The 12,361-nt window shown below is 49.8% G+C and overlaps 1 long non-coding RNA gene across 2 annotated transcripts; it reads right to left on the reverse strand.

Annotated features, from left to right (window-relative positions):
- Positions 1-5,270: 5,270 nt before the first annotated feature.
- LOC144135127 (uncharacterized) lies at positions 5,271-12,156 on the reverse strand. Of its 2 annotated transcripts, none has more exons than XR_013315383.1 (2): positions 11,610-12,156; positions 5,271-7,076 (listed from the first exon to the last, which is right to left on the reverse strand). It is a non-coding gene; the product is annotated as an uncharacterized LOC144135127 (long non-coding RNA). The 2 variants fall into 2 exon arrangements; XR_013315384.1 differs by lacking the exon at positions 11,610-12,156 and adding an exon at positions 8,966-9,061.
- Between the last annotated feature and the right edge of the window lie 205 nt (positions 12,157-12,361).

The raw sequence follows: 12,361 nt of genomic DNA on the forward strand, positions 1-12,361 counted from the left end.
CGTTGTAGAGCGCGTCCACCTTCATCCAAAGCTTCCGGCACTTCTCTAAGAAGACAGCTTTGCACTTCATCTCCTCCCCCTTTATCTTGGTGATGTCGCGCCATCTCTTGGCAGACTGTGAGCTCCATGTGATAATAATAATAATAATAATTGGTTTTTGGGGAAAGGAAATGGCGCAGTATCTGTCTCATATTTCGTTGGACACCTGAACCGCGCCGTAAGGGAAGGGATAAGAGATGGAGTGAAAGAAGAAAGGAAGAATTAGGTACCGTAGTGGAGGGCTCCGGAATAATTTCGACCACCTGGGGATCTTTAACGTGCACTGACATCGCACAACACATGGGCGCCTTAGCGTTTTTCCTCCATAAAAACGCAGCCGCCGCGGTCGGGTTCGAACCCGGGAACAACTCCATGTGACGCTCCCAGTGCGCTGCCGCTGAATGAAAGACCTCATTATCTGAGAGGCACGCTGTCCTGGTCATTCCCTTATTCCTACGTTCATTTCGAAGTTTCTTCTGTTGTTTTTTCTCTCCACAATGAAGTTCTTCTGGATGCCTTGCAGCTCAGATTTAAGCAAAGCTGGGGATCACCGATGCACAACGCGGCGCCTAGATTCCGCTTAATTACCTCCCTGCCTTGACCTGCAGGGGGTAGTGGCCCTGAAAAGGGAAAGCTTTCGCTCCTCTTCAAGCTCTGACCTGAGCTCTTTGTTAGCGACCTTTGCCCTTTCAAGCCCGGATTCGAGCGCTGTCTTATCATTCGCCAACTCGATGAGCAGGTGTGCCGTCGCTGCCTCCATGGCCTTCTTGGCAGCCCGGGACTTCCTGGCCGATTCGTTGCTCTTTCTGCGGCGCTCCAAGTACGCCGGGTCCCTGTAGTCTTTCGGACCGGAACTTCGGCGGTTCATCGGCCCGACGGTGCTGGCGCATTGCTCAGGAATACACGCCACACAGGCTTAACCGTCGGTGACGCCGTCAGCGACCGCAGAGGAAGAGGATTTACTCCTGGACAAAAAGTCCAGCGGCTGCTCCTGGTAGGCTCTTGGTCCCTTGGCAGAGGTTTGGCCGCAAGAATATGAAGACACGGAAGGCAATGCCACCTCGCCCGTGCACCAGACTGGTGCACGGGCGATAATGAGGTGCAAGTGCACTTAACTTCCCTAAGTGTTCCAAGTATTACTACTGGACACAAAAAGGGAAATCGGCGGAAGTCAACGTCGTGCATGCCTAATACCACAAACATGTCGGCATACAAAGACTGCAAAACATACGAATAAAAAAAATCAATTGAAAAGCTTGCAAAACGAAAGGCCAACAGTAACTGCATTCTTATATTATTTCTTTTTCGAAAGGGGTTGAAGCACAAGAGCCCGTGGCTACCAGGCATTCAAGAAAGTCATTAAAGATCTCCAAAAGGGGCGCACATAGTGTGAGTAAGGGCAAAAACATAAAAACGTTCAGCAAAAAGGTAGATAAAGTCGATTATACATCCCACCTCACTTGCCGTACCTGATCGAGGACAGAATGCATTCGTACATAGGTACTGTTCCCATTCCCATGTGGCCGAGAAAAATGACGGAACTAAAGAACCGATGAGAGCTGATGCATCATCGTTGTCACACCGCTGCGCAGTAATACGTGACTTAGGTAATCTGTAAGCTGGATGCACATTTCATACGCTTAACAAAGAAACGGTCTACACGACAAGATATGAAACACAGCAGGTATGGAAGTGCATGGGAGGCGCAAATGTGTTAGTTTAGGTGAAGCTACAAATGCAGGAAGTCCTACACGATGCAACAACTGCATACAAGAGTGCGACAGAGATGCGAACACTGAAGTCCACTGCCGGATTGCCATATGATTGCGCTCCTTCGAAGAGGATTTGCCCTCTGGAATTCCGCTCCAGAGATGCCATGCCTTCATGCTCGGAGAACGAGCACGCCAGGGATGACATCTCGAGTCACTTTGGGCATGGCGTAGGCGGGTGGGAAAGGGCGTTGATGCTGTTGTCATCCGGAGCGTGGGCGTCCATCATGGACCTGAAATCTTCGTCGTCCCATACAGCGGCGGCTGTACTCCTGCACGATAAGTTCATCGTATGTTCTTGACAAGACTACACTCAGACAACGAGGCTTCGACCACTATCATCCTGCATTGTAGTCGCCAGCCGCGAGGACTGTTCTGCTCTCGGGAAGGGCAGGTGGCCGTTGCCTACCATTGCGCGTGAGTTCAAGCTGTCTCCACAGCCCAGGATATGCTGCACGATGAACAAGAAACGAGAAGAAAATGTTTGGTTTATGGTGGTTTAAGGTCCCAAAGCGACTCAGGCTTTCAGAGACGCCGTAGTGAAGGGCTCCAGAAATTTCGGCCACCTGGGGTTCTTTAACGTGCACTGACATCGCACAGTACACGGGCCTCTAGAATTTCGCCTCCATCGAAATTCGACCGCCACGGCTGGGATAGAACCCGCGTCTTTCAGGCCAGCAGCCGAACGCAGTAACCATATAGCCACCGCGGCGGCTCTATAGAAAAAGTTACAAGGCTGGGCCCCCGCTATCAGCCCCCTTATGAACGACACCAGCATGACGGCAGCCGGTCTGACAGCTTGTGTAAAACTTCTTTTCAGCATGGCATTGACGACAACAGGCGCAGCAGATGCGACTAAACAGTGTTATCCAACAGTGGAAGGGGAATGTATATTTTAACAATGCAAGTGAAAGACGCCTGTGTCCTATTATGCATTCATGTTGTCACGATATTTTGCGGAAACTTTTTTGATATGATAGTAAGATGGCTTTGCGACGCTGATATAGGTTGCGTGATAAAGCCCCGCGTTCGTTAATTGTTTCTAATTCAATTTGGCTAGCTCCCGTGGTAGGCACAAATCGCTGATTATGCCACCCTGCAATAGACTGACGAACCATTGCAGCGTTTTTCAAAGAATCTGCTTAAAAAATAAATATAAGGTAAAGCTGGCAGCACCTACAGAGCTGGTTCTCTTGTTTCGATGCATGCTTCGCGGCTGTCGCCTCCTTTGTATAATTACTACTGTGCCTCCCAAATCTACCACAGACCGATGAATGGCCAAAAAACACTGCTGCTGAGTAATACAAGGCGCCTGCCAGATTATCAGAAAACGGTATCTCTTGCATAGCACTACAGCATGAACTGTTGGGCTAACTTGGTTAGTATGAAAACCAAACAGCTCAACTGTACACAGAATGGGATATAAACAAACTGCCCGACTACTGCTTGAATTCCTATGAGGATTGAAACGACACGATCGCCCACAGAATGCAGGCTACTTTGGCCAACGCCTACTAGAAAGTAGATAATGAAACGTTCACGCAAGCCTAACTGCTAGAAAATGAAGGAAAATGCACGACAGCGAAAACATCGTTTTTTTGACACCCGGCACCGCAACAGCGATTAGTATTAAACTGCAGTTCACGTTCACGTTCAGGCATTTGCCACTATGCTCTGCTTTTTTCTTTATTTTTGTTTAAATGTATTGCAAATTCTCATTAAAATTCGCAATTTTCTTTACATACATTTTACTACATGTTTAATCTTATGTCGACAGTGTGTTTTTGGCCACCAATCTTCCAATCGGTTTTAGCGATTGGCGGCGAGGATGTGCGCCTCCCCATGGTCCATGGGTCAAGCTCCGAAAGTGGCAGCGGAGAAGGAGGGAAGGTTTCCACTGCCGTCCCCACACGTGATCAGAAGGAGCAAGGGCGATGGTTTGGGCTATAGCGGGTAAATCAAGTGTGGCTCAATAGCAGAGAACAACCTGGGGAGAAGACATCAACCCGCCATGGTGGTTTAGTGGTTAGGGCGCTCTGCTACTGATGCGATGTGCCCGGGTGTGAACGCGACCGCGTGCTGTGCGATGTCACTTCGCGTTAAATATCCCCAGGTGGTCCGAATTATTGCGGAGCCCTCCACTACGGCACCTCTTCCTTTCTTGGCGTTCGAATTTCGATGGAGGCGAAATTTTATAGGCCCGTGTACCTGTGCGATGTCAGTGCATGTTAAAGAACCCCAGCTGGTCTTAATTTCCGGAGAGCTTCTCTACGATGTCTCTCACAGCCTGAGCCGCTTTCGGACGTTAAACTCCCATGAAACAAACCTTCCATTCTTCTCTCAGTTCCTCCTCTATCCCATCTCTTACGGCGTGGTTCAGGTGTACGGCGAGCTGTTACACAAATATTGCGCCATTTCCTCGCGCCAAATAATGTTTTGCAATTTTCTAGACACAAGCGCTAAACTTCACTAAAGGCTTTTATGGGTATATGGGTTTATGTCAGGGGGAAGAAAGGGCCAGCCGGTTCTGTGCCGCATTTGGCGCGCCGATAAAGAGCAAGAAGATTCCGAAAGAAGGAAAACCCTCTCGGGTTTGAATTTTCAAATGCCACAGCCGTTGAGCATCCCACCATAGCAAGCGGCGCACGTCCTTGGCTTGTTTCGCGAGCACATTCGGCCTCGTTGCGGCGTTGCCTCGGGCGCCATCACCGGCACTGTGACGTTGTGTCCCTTACATGTGTTAGCAACTTCAGCAGGGCAGCAACAGCATGGACAATGTTTGGTCTTGTGTTCGTGACCTTGGAACGTTCCCCCGTTTCGTGGCATGCGTCGGTGGTCTGCCGACATGAATCCTCTTTTATGTCAGCTTGTTTCAGTCGGCGACGGCGGCTGTGGTGTTTATCTTTGTATTTGCGACCGTTGCATGCGGTGCGACTCGCTCACCACCCCTGCGTGAGACGAGGAAAGGGTGAGCTGTCCTGCGCTGTGTCTCTTTGGGAACTGTTGTTTGGATACGGAGACACGTACTATAATAAATTTTTAATTTACTGAAATGTGTGCAATTCAGTAACCCCGGAAAAGGGGGCGGCCGCCCAAACAGCGCCACCAAACATCTAACGCAATTTGCTTAAGTCTTCCAAACGATAACGGTATATTTTTTTTTTACCCTGCATTGTAACCTCGTATTTGTATCTACTGTACAGTCGTCAGTTCGTGTGTCTAGAGCGCTTTGGCTGCGTATACATGTGCGGCGCCTACGGCTGTTTGGTTTGATATAGCGTTCATCTGGGCATGCGTCGGCCCTTTGATGACACTGCCATCATCTTTGTCGCCGCGCCAGTCCCCAGTCGCGATCGCGAACGATCGCCGGTGAACGCGCTACAGCCCCGGGGACCAAGGAGAACACGTCTCGGTCAACGCAAAACAAAAAATTAGGAAACGTACTCTTTCTGAATTTATTTGGGAATTCCGTCTAGTTAAATACCTGCCTTGACCTGCAGGGTGTAGGGGCCCCGAAAAGGGAAAGCCAATGTCACAACAAATAGCCTACATACGCCTGCACGTGGCTGCGGTTTTCAAGAGCGCAACCTCCTTTCGCGCCTCTTCAAGCTCTGACCTGAGCTTTTTGTTGGCGACCTTTGCCCTTTCAAGCTCGGATTCGAGCGCTGTCTTATCATTCGCCAACTCGATGAGCAGGTTTGCCGCCGCTGCCTCCATGGCCTTCTTGGCAGCCCGGGACTTCCTGGCCGATTCGTTGCTCTTTCTGCGGCTCTCCAAGTACGCCGGGTCCCTGTAGTCTTTCGGACCGAAACTTCGGCGGTTCATCGGCCCGACGGTGCTGGCGCATTGCTCAGGAATACCCGCCACACAAGCTGAACCGTCGGTGACGCCGTAAGCGACCGCAGAGGAAGAAGCGCTGCTGCTACCCGAAGATGTACGGATGTTGGTCACAGTGCTCGAGGCGAACGATTTCGTAGCATCGGCCATCGGGTACAAGTAGCCTTGCGACTGAGCTCTGGACGTGGATGGCGATTGATATCTGCTGAATGAGAAGTCCAGCGGCTGCTCCTGGCAGGCTCTTGGTCCCTGGGCAGATGTTTGGGCGCATGAATTTGGAGACTGGGAAGGCAAGGCCACCTCGCCCATGAACCGGATTGGTGCACGTGCGACGATGAGGTGCAAGTGCTCTGAACCTCCCTGAGTATTCAGACCGTTACGAATGGGCACAAAAGGAGAAATCGGTGGAAGTAAACGTCCGGTATGCCAAACACCACACACACGTTGCCATATATAGACTGCAAAACATCCGCCTAAATATTCCGTCGAAAAGCTTGCAAAATTGAAAGCCAAAAGGAACTGCATTCTTATATTATTTCTTCTACGAAAGGGGCTTAAGCACAAGAGTCCGTAGCTACCAGCCGTTCAAGAAAGCGACTAAAGATCTCGAAAAGGGGCGCACACAGTGTGAGAAAAATTGAAAACAACAAAAAGTGCAGCAAAAAGGCAGAAAGCTGATTACACACCCCACCTAACTTGCCGTACTTCGTCAAGGACGGAATGCGTTCGTACCTTTGTATTATTCACATTCGCATGTGGCCGAGAAAAAATGATGGAACTATACAACCGATGAAAGCTGATGTATCATCGTTGTCGTACCGCTGCGCACTAAGACATTACTCAGGTAACCTGTAGCTCGATGCATATTGCATACGCTCAAAAAGGAGACAGGCTAGACGACTAGGTACCCAACACAGCACTCCAAACAGAGCAGTAGCTACGCAGGCAGTCCTCCTACACGAGGCAACAACTGCATGCATACAAATGTGCCACAGAGATGCGAACACTGAAGTCCACTGCCTGATCGCGATAGGATCGCGCTCCTTCGAAGAGGATTTGCCCTCTGGAATCCCGCTCTGGAGCCGCCATGCAGTCATGCTCGGAGTACGACAACGCCCGGGACGGCATCTCGGGTGACTTTGGGTATGTCGTAGGCAGTTGGGAAAGTGCGTTGATGCTGTTGTCTTCGGGAACGGGGGAGTCCATCATGGACCTGGAATCTTCGTCGTCACATACAGCGGCGCCTGTACACCTGCACGATAAGTCCATCGCCCGTTCTTGACAAGACTGCACTCCGACAACGAGGCTTCGACCACTGGCATCCTGCTCTGTAGTCGCCAACTGCGGGGACTGCTGGGCTCTCGGGAAGGGCAGGTGGCCGTTGTCTACCATTGCGCGTGCGGTCAAGCTGTCTCCAGAGCCCAGGATATGCTGCACGATGAAACAGAAAAGAGGAGAAAAAGTCAAAAGGCTGGGCCCCTGGTATCAGCCACCTTATGAACTACACCAGCATGACGGCAGCCGGTCTGAGAGCTCGTGTAGAACTTCTTTTTAGCATAGAACTGACAACAGGCGCAGCACACGCCACTAAAAGGCGTTATCCAATAGCGGAAGGTGAATCTATTTGCACAATGCAAATGAAAGACGCCTGTGTTCTAGTATGCATTCACTCTGTCGCGATATGTTGCGGAAACTTGTGCGATATGATAGTAAGACGGCTTTGCGAAGCTGATATGGGTTGCGTGATAAAACTCCTGTGCTCCTAATTTCCAAATCAAGCTGGCTTGCTCCCGTGCTTGGCACAAATCGCTTGTTATGCCACGCTGCGAAAGCGGCGGCTTAAAAAAATGAATAAAAAATAAAGCTGGCAACGCCAACAGAGCTGGTTCTCTTGTTTCGATGCATGATTCGCGGCTGTCGCTTCGTTTGTATCACTACTACTGTGCCTCCCAAATCTACCACAGACCGATGAATGGCCAAAAAACACTGCTGCTGAGTAATACAAGGCGCCTGCCAGATTATCAGAAAACGCTATCGCTTGCATAGCACTGAAGCATGAACTGTTCGGCTGACTGGTTTATCATGATACCAAGAAGCTCAACTGTGCACAGATGCGGATATAAACATACTGCCCGAATATTGCTTGAATTCCTACCAGGATTGAAACGACATGCTCGCCCACATAATGCACGCTACTTTGGCCAACGCCTACTAGGAAGAAGATAATAAAGCGTTCACGCATCCCTAACTGCTAAAAAAGAAACAACAAAATGCACGACAGCGAAAACGCCGCCTTGTTCACAACCGGCGCCGCAATAGCCATTCGTATTAAACTGCTGTTCACAGAACAAAAAAAAAACAGCTGATTAGCTTGCTTGAGCTCTCGATTCTAGTATAGAGGGCAGAAAAATTAAGACCATGGCAATTCTCCCGGTATCCCTGAGAATTAATTCCGCGCCCTCAATTTTCACGGCACTCGCCTCTCATTGGCTGTACGTGGACACATGTTTACTGCCGGTAGAATAAGGTGTTATTCTCCCGGCAGCCGTGAAGATGTTTTTTCATTCTCACGGCATGGATTCAGCGTTGGCGCAGAAATCGACCCCGTCAGCGGAGGGCTTCGGGTTTTTCACCTCTTGGTCGAGCCATGCATGTTGCCTCACGTATTTTTCTTTTTCCGGCGCAAGTGCTAATAAGTAGCATTGCTATTATTACCACTTTTAGGCGTTGCGCGAACTTCTCATCTAACCAAGAACCTGAAGAACGCAGACGAGGCAAGATGTGGGCAGTCGTCATGTGACAATACACAGCCAATGTGAGGCGAGTGCCGTGAGAATTTCGGAAACGCAATTCTCGCGGCTGCCATCAGAATAGCCACTGTAAAAAATTTAACGAGGTCCTCTGACCTCAGTCCGCATGCTAAAATCTGTGCTTAGCGCGGTATTACTGCAATTGCATACGGCGCCCACATACACACGGGGTACGTGTTGCCTTTCGGTGGGAGGAAATAAGGCTGCCAAAACAAGGCACGAACAAACAGCACTCAGTCCTATAACAACAGCTACTGACAGCAAATTGCAAGTTGAATTTCTTCAGATTCACCGCTATCTGTCGGTGTCACATTGGAAGTTTACGGGCGGTAGCAGTTTTTTTCTGGCGTCTTCGTACCATTCGTAAACAGATAATGACATCGTAACAATCTGATGTCCAGTCCTACCAATGGAAAATATCGGTAGTATAAAAGGCATAGCGAATAGCGCTCGTATTGCGCAAGGAGAGGCTATGGGAGTGAACAGTTTTGCCTGAAAACAATCACATACCGAAAAGCTGACGATGTCCTCCCACCGTCGCAGATCAGAGACGCCACAAATCACGAACTGCACGCAATGAGTGGAAACACGGCTGTGGTGGCCAGCTTTGCTGCGATTCTCTTTCCCTTATATTCGAAGGGGAGGGGGGGGGGGGGGGGTCACTGATAGCAGCCAATGGATGGATGATAGGAGCGTCCTCTTCGAAACGGGGTGGGGGCAGTTGCCCCGATGCTGTGTTTTTTCTTTATTTTTCTTGAAATGTGATGCAAATTGTCATTAAAATTCGCCATTTTCTTTAAATATACATTTTTCTACGCGTTTACACTTATGTCGACAGTGTGTTTTTCAGCCCCCAATCATTCAATCGCTTTTTTGCGATTGGCGGCGAGGATGTGCGCCTCCACATGGTCCTTGGGTCAAGCTCCGAAAGTGGCAGGGGAGAAGGAGGGAAGGTTTCCACTGCCGTCATCACACGTGATCAGAAGGAGCAAGTGCGATGGTTCTGGTTATCGCGGGTAATTCACGTGTGGTTCAATAGCACAAAACAACCAGGGTTCAAGACACCAACCAGCCATGGTGGCTCAGAGGTTAGGGCGCTTGGCTACTGATCCCGAGTGCGCGGGATTAAACCCGACGACGGCGGCCGCGTGCTGTGCTATGTCAGTGCACGTTAAAAATCCCCAGGTGGTCAAAATTTCTGTGGAGCCCTCCACTACGGCACCTCTTCTTTTCTTGGCGTTCGAATTTCGATGGAGGCAAAATTCTGTACCGTACTGTGCGATGCCAGTGCACGTTAAAGAACCCCAGCTGGTCTAAATTTCTAGCGACCTTCTCTACGGCGTCCCTCATAGCCTGAGTCGCTTTGGGATGTTAAACTCCCATAAACAAAACCAAACCTTCAATTCCTCTCTCAGTTCCTCCTGTATACCTTCCCTTACGGCGTGGTTCAGGTGTCCGCCGAGCTGTTACACAGATAGTGCGCCATTTCCTTTCGCAAAAAAACAATTTTTAGCTTTCAAGACACAAGCGCTAAACTTCACTAAAGGCTTTTGCGGGTGTATGGGTTCATGCCAGGGGGATGAAAGCGCCAGCCGCTTCTGTGCCGCATTTGGGGCGTCGATAAAGAACAAGAAAATTCTGAAAGAAGGATACCCCTGTCGCTCTCAATGTTTTGAATTTTCAAACGCCACAGCCGTTGAGCATCCCGCCATAGCAAGCAGCGCACGTCCTTGGCTTGCTTCGCGAGCTCCTTAGGCCTCGTTGCGGCGTTGCCTCGGGCGCCATCACCGGCACTGCGGCGTCAGTCACTGTGGCGTTGCGTCAGTTCCATGTGTGAGCGCCTTCATCAGGGCAGCAACAGCATGGACAATGTTTGGTTTTGTGTTCGTGACCTTGCAAATCCGTCCCTCTTTCCTGATCCCCCCCTGTTTCGTGGGCTGCGTCGGCGGTCTGCCGACGTGAATCCTCTTGTGTGTCAGCTTGTTTCAGTTGGCGACGGTGGCTGTGGTGGTTACCTTTGTGCTTGCGACCTTTGCATGCGGTGCGACTCGCTCACCACCCCTGCGTGAGACGACGAAAGGGTGAGCTGTCCTGCGCTGCGTCTCTTTGGGAACTGTTGTTTGGATACGGAGACACGTACTACAGTAACCTAGTTTGACAATTAAGAGACGTTACGTCGTGGAAGGCTGTGGCTCAAACTCAGGGATGCGAGTGTGCTTGATGGCAAATACAGGTGAAAGAAATTGCGTATATTTTTATTTTACTGGAATGTGTGCAGTTCTGGGACCCCGGCACAGGAGGGCGGCCGCCCAAACAGCTAACGCTTGTTACTTCAGTGTCTTCTAAATGGTGACCGTATATATATATATATATATATATATATATATATATATATATATAACCTGCATTATAACCTCCTCGTATCTATTTCTACTGTACAGTTGTCAGTACGTCTGTCTAGAGCGCTTTGGCTGCGTATACATGTGCTGCGCCTACGGATGTCTGATTTGAGATAGCGTGCATCTGGGCATGCGTTGGCCCTTTGATGACACTGCCATCATCTTTATCAGCGCGCCTGTCTCCAGTCACGATCGCGAGCGACCGCCGGTGAACGCGTTACAGCCCCGGGAACCAAAGAGAACACGTCTCGGCCAACGCAAAAAATTTCGGAAACGTACTCTTTCTGAATTTATTTGGGAATTCCGTCTATTTAAATCCCTGCCTTGACCTGCAGGGGGTAGGGGTCCCGAAAAGGGAAAGCCAATGTCACAACAAATAGCCTACATACGATTGCACGTGGCTGCTGTTTGCAAGAGCGCAACCACCTTTCGCGCCTCTTTCAGCTGTAACCTCAGCTTTTCAATAGCGAGCTTGGCCTTTTCAAGTTCGGATTCGAGCGCCATCTTATCATTCGCCAACTCGATGTGCAGGTTAGCGGTCGCTTCCTGCATCGCCTTTTTGGCAGCTCGGGACTTCCTTGCAGATTCGTTGTTCTTTCTGCGGTGCTCCAAGTACGCCGGGTCCGTGTAGCATTTCGCACCGGAACGTCTGCGGTTCATCGGCCCGACGGTGCTGGCGCGTTGCTCAGGAATACCCGCTACACAAGCTGAACCGCCGGCGGCGCCGTCAGCGACCGAAGAGGAAGAGGACTTACTCCTGGACGAAAAGTCCAGCGGCTGCTCCTGGCAGACTGTTGGGCCCTTGGCAGAGCTTTGGCGGCATAAACCTGTAGACGCGGAAAGCGATGCCACCTTGTCCACGCACGGGAGGGGGCAGTTGTAGCGATCCATTTTGCCGGCCGTCAAGATATCGAGAGGCCAAGCTCTTCTGCATGGGAGAAAGAAGAAACACAAAAGAAAGGCTTTAAAGGGACCGAACACTGACCAAAACTTGTCGTGAGGTTAATTCTAGAAATTGACCTCTGCAATATCAAACAAACGGGCATTTGTTATTAATTTAGTATTGAAAATCGCATAAAAAGAAATCTTGCGGTGAAATCCGCCATTATCACTGTAGCCCATCAGGTGACCACATCATCTAAAAATATCGCTTAATTTTTTGAAGTGCACAGTTTTTCCCCTTTTGGGAGTGTTTTCTAATGTCTTAATTTCCTGATCTGACAAGTCCAAGCCACGCACTCATTATTGTTTCTGAATAAAATTAACTTCTTTATTGTGCCGCACGGGACCTGTGCCTGTGTGTAACGCCGCGAACATGTGGCGAAGCTTTAGAGGAGCCTTCGAAAATAATAAAAGACTGTGCGACCAAGTGGTACAGAAAGGACAAAAAAACGACCGGACTCGTGCTGTTCCTGTCGTTTGTGTGTCTTTTCTGTCCCTGTTATGTCGCGCTGTTTTCACGTGCCGGCAAGATGATGAAAACAAAGCAGCATGACAGATGGCAATG

Source organism: Amblyomma americanum, chromosome 5 (assembly GCF_052857255.1).
Source record: "Amblyomma americanum isolate KBUSLIRL-KWMA chromosome 5, ASM5285725v1, whole genome shotgun sequence".
Taxonomy (NCBI): Eukaryota; Metazoa; Arthropoda; class Arachnida; order Ixodida; family Ixodidae; genus Amblyomma; species Amblyomma americanum.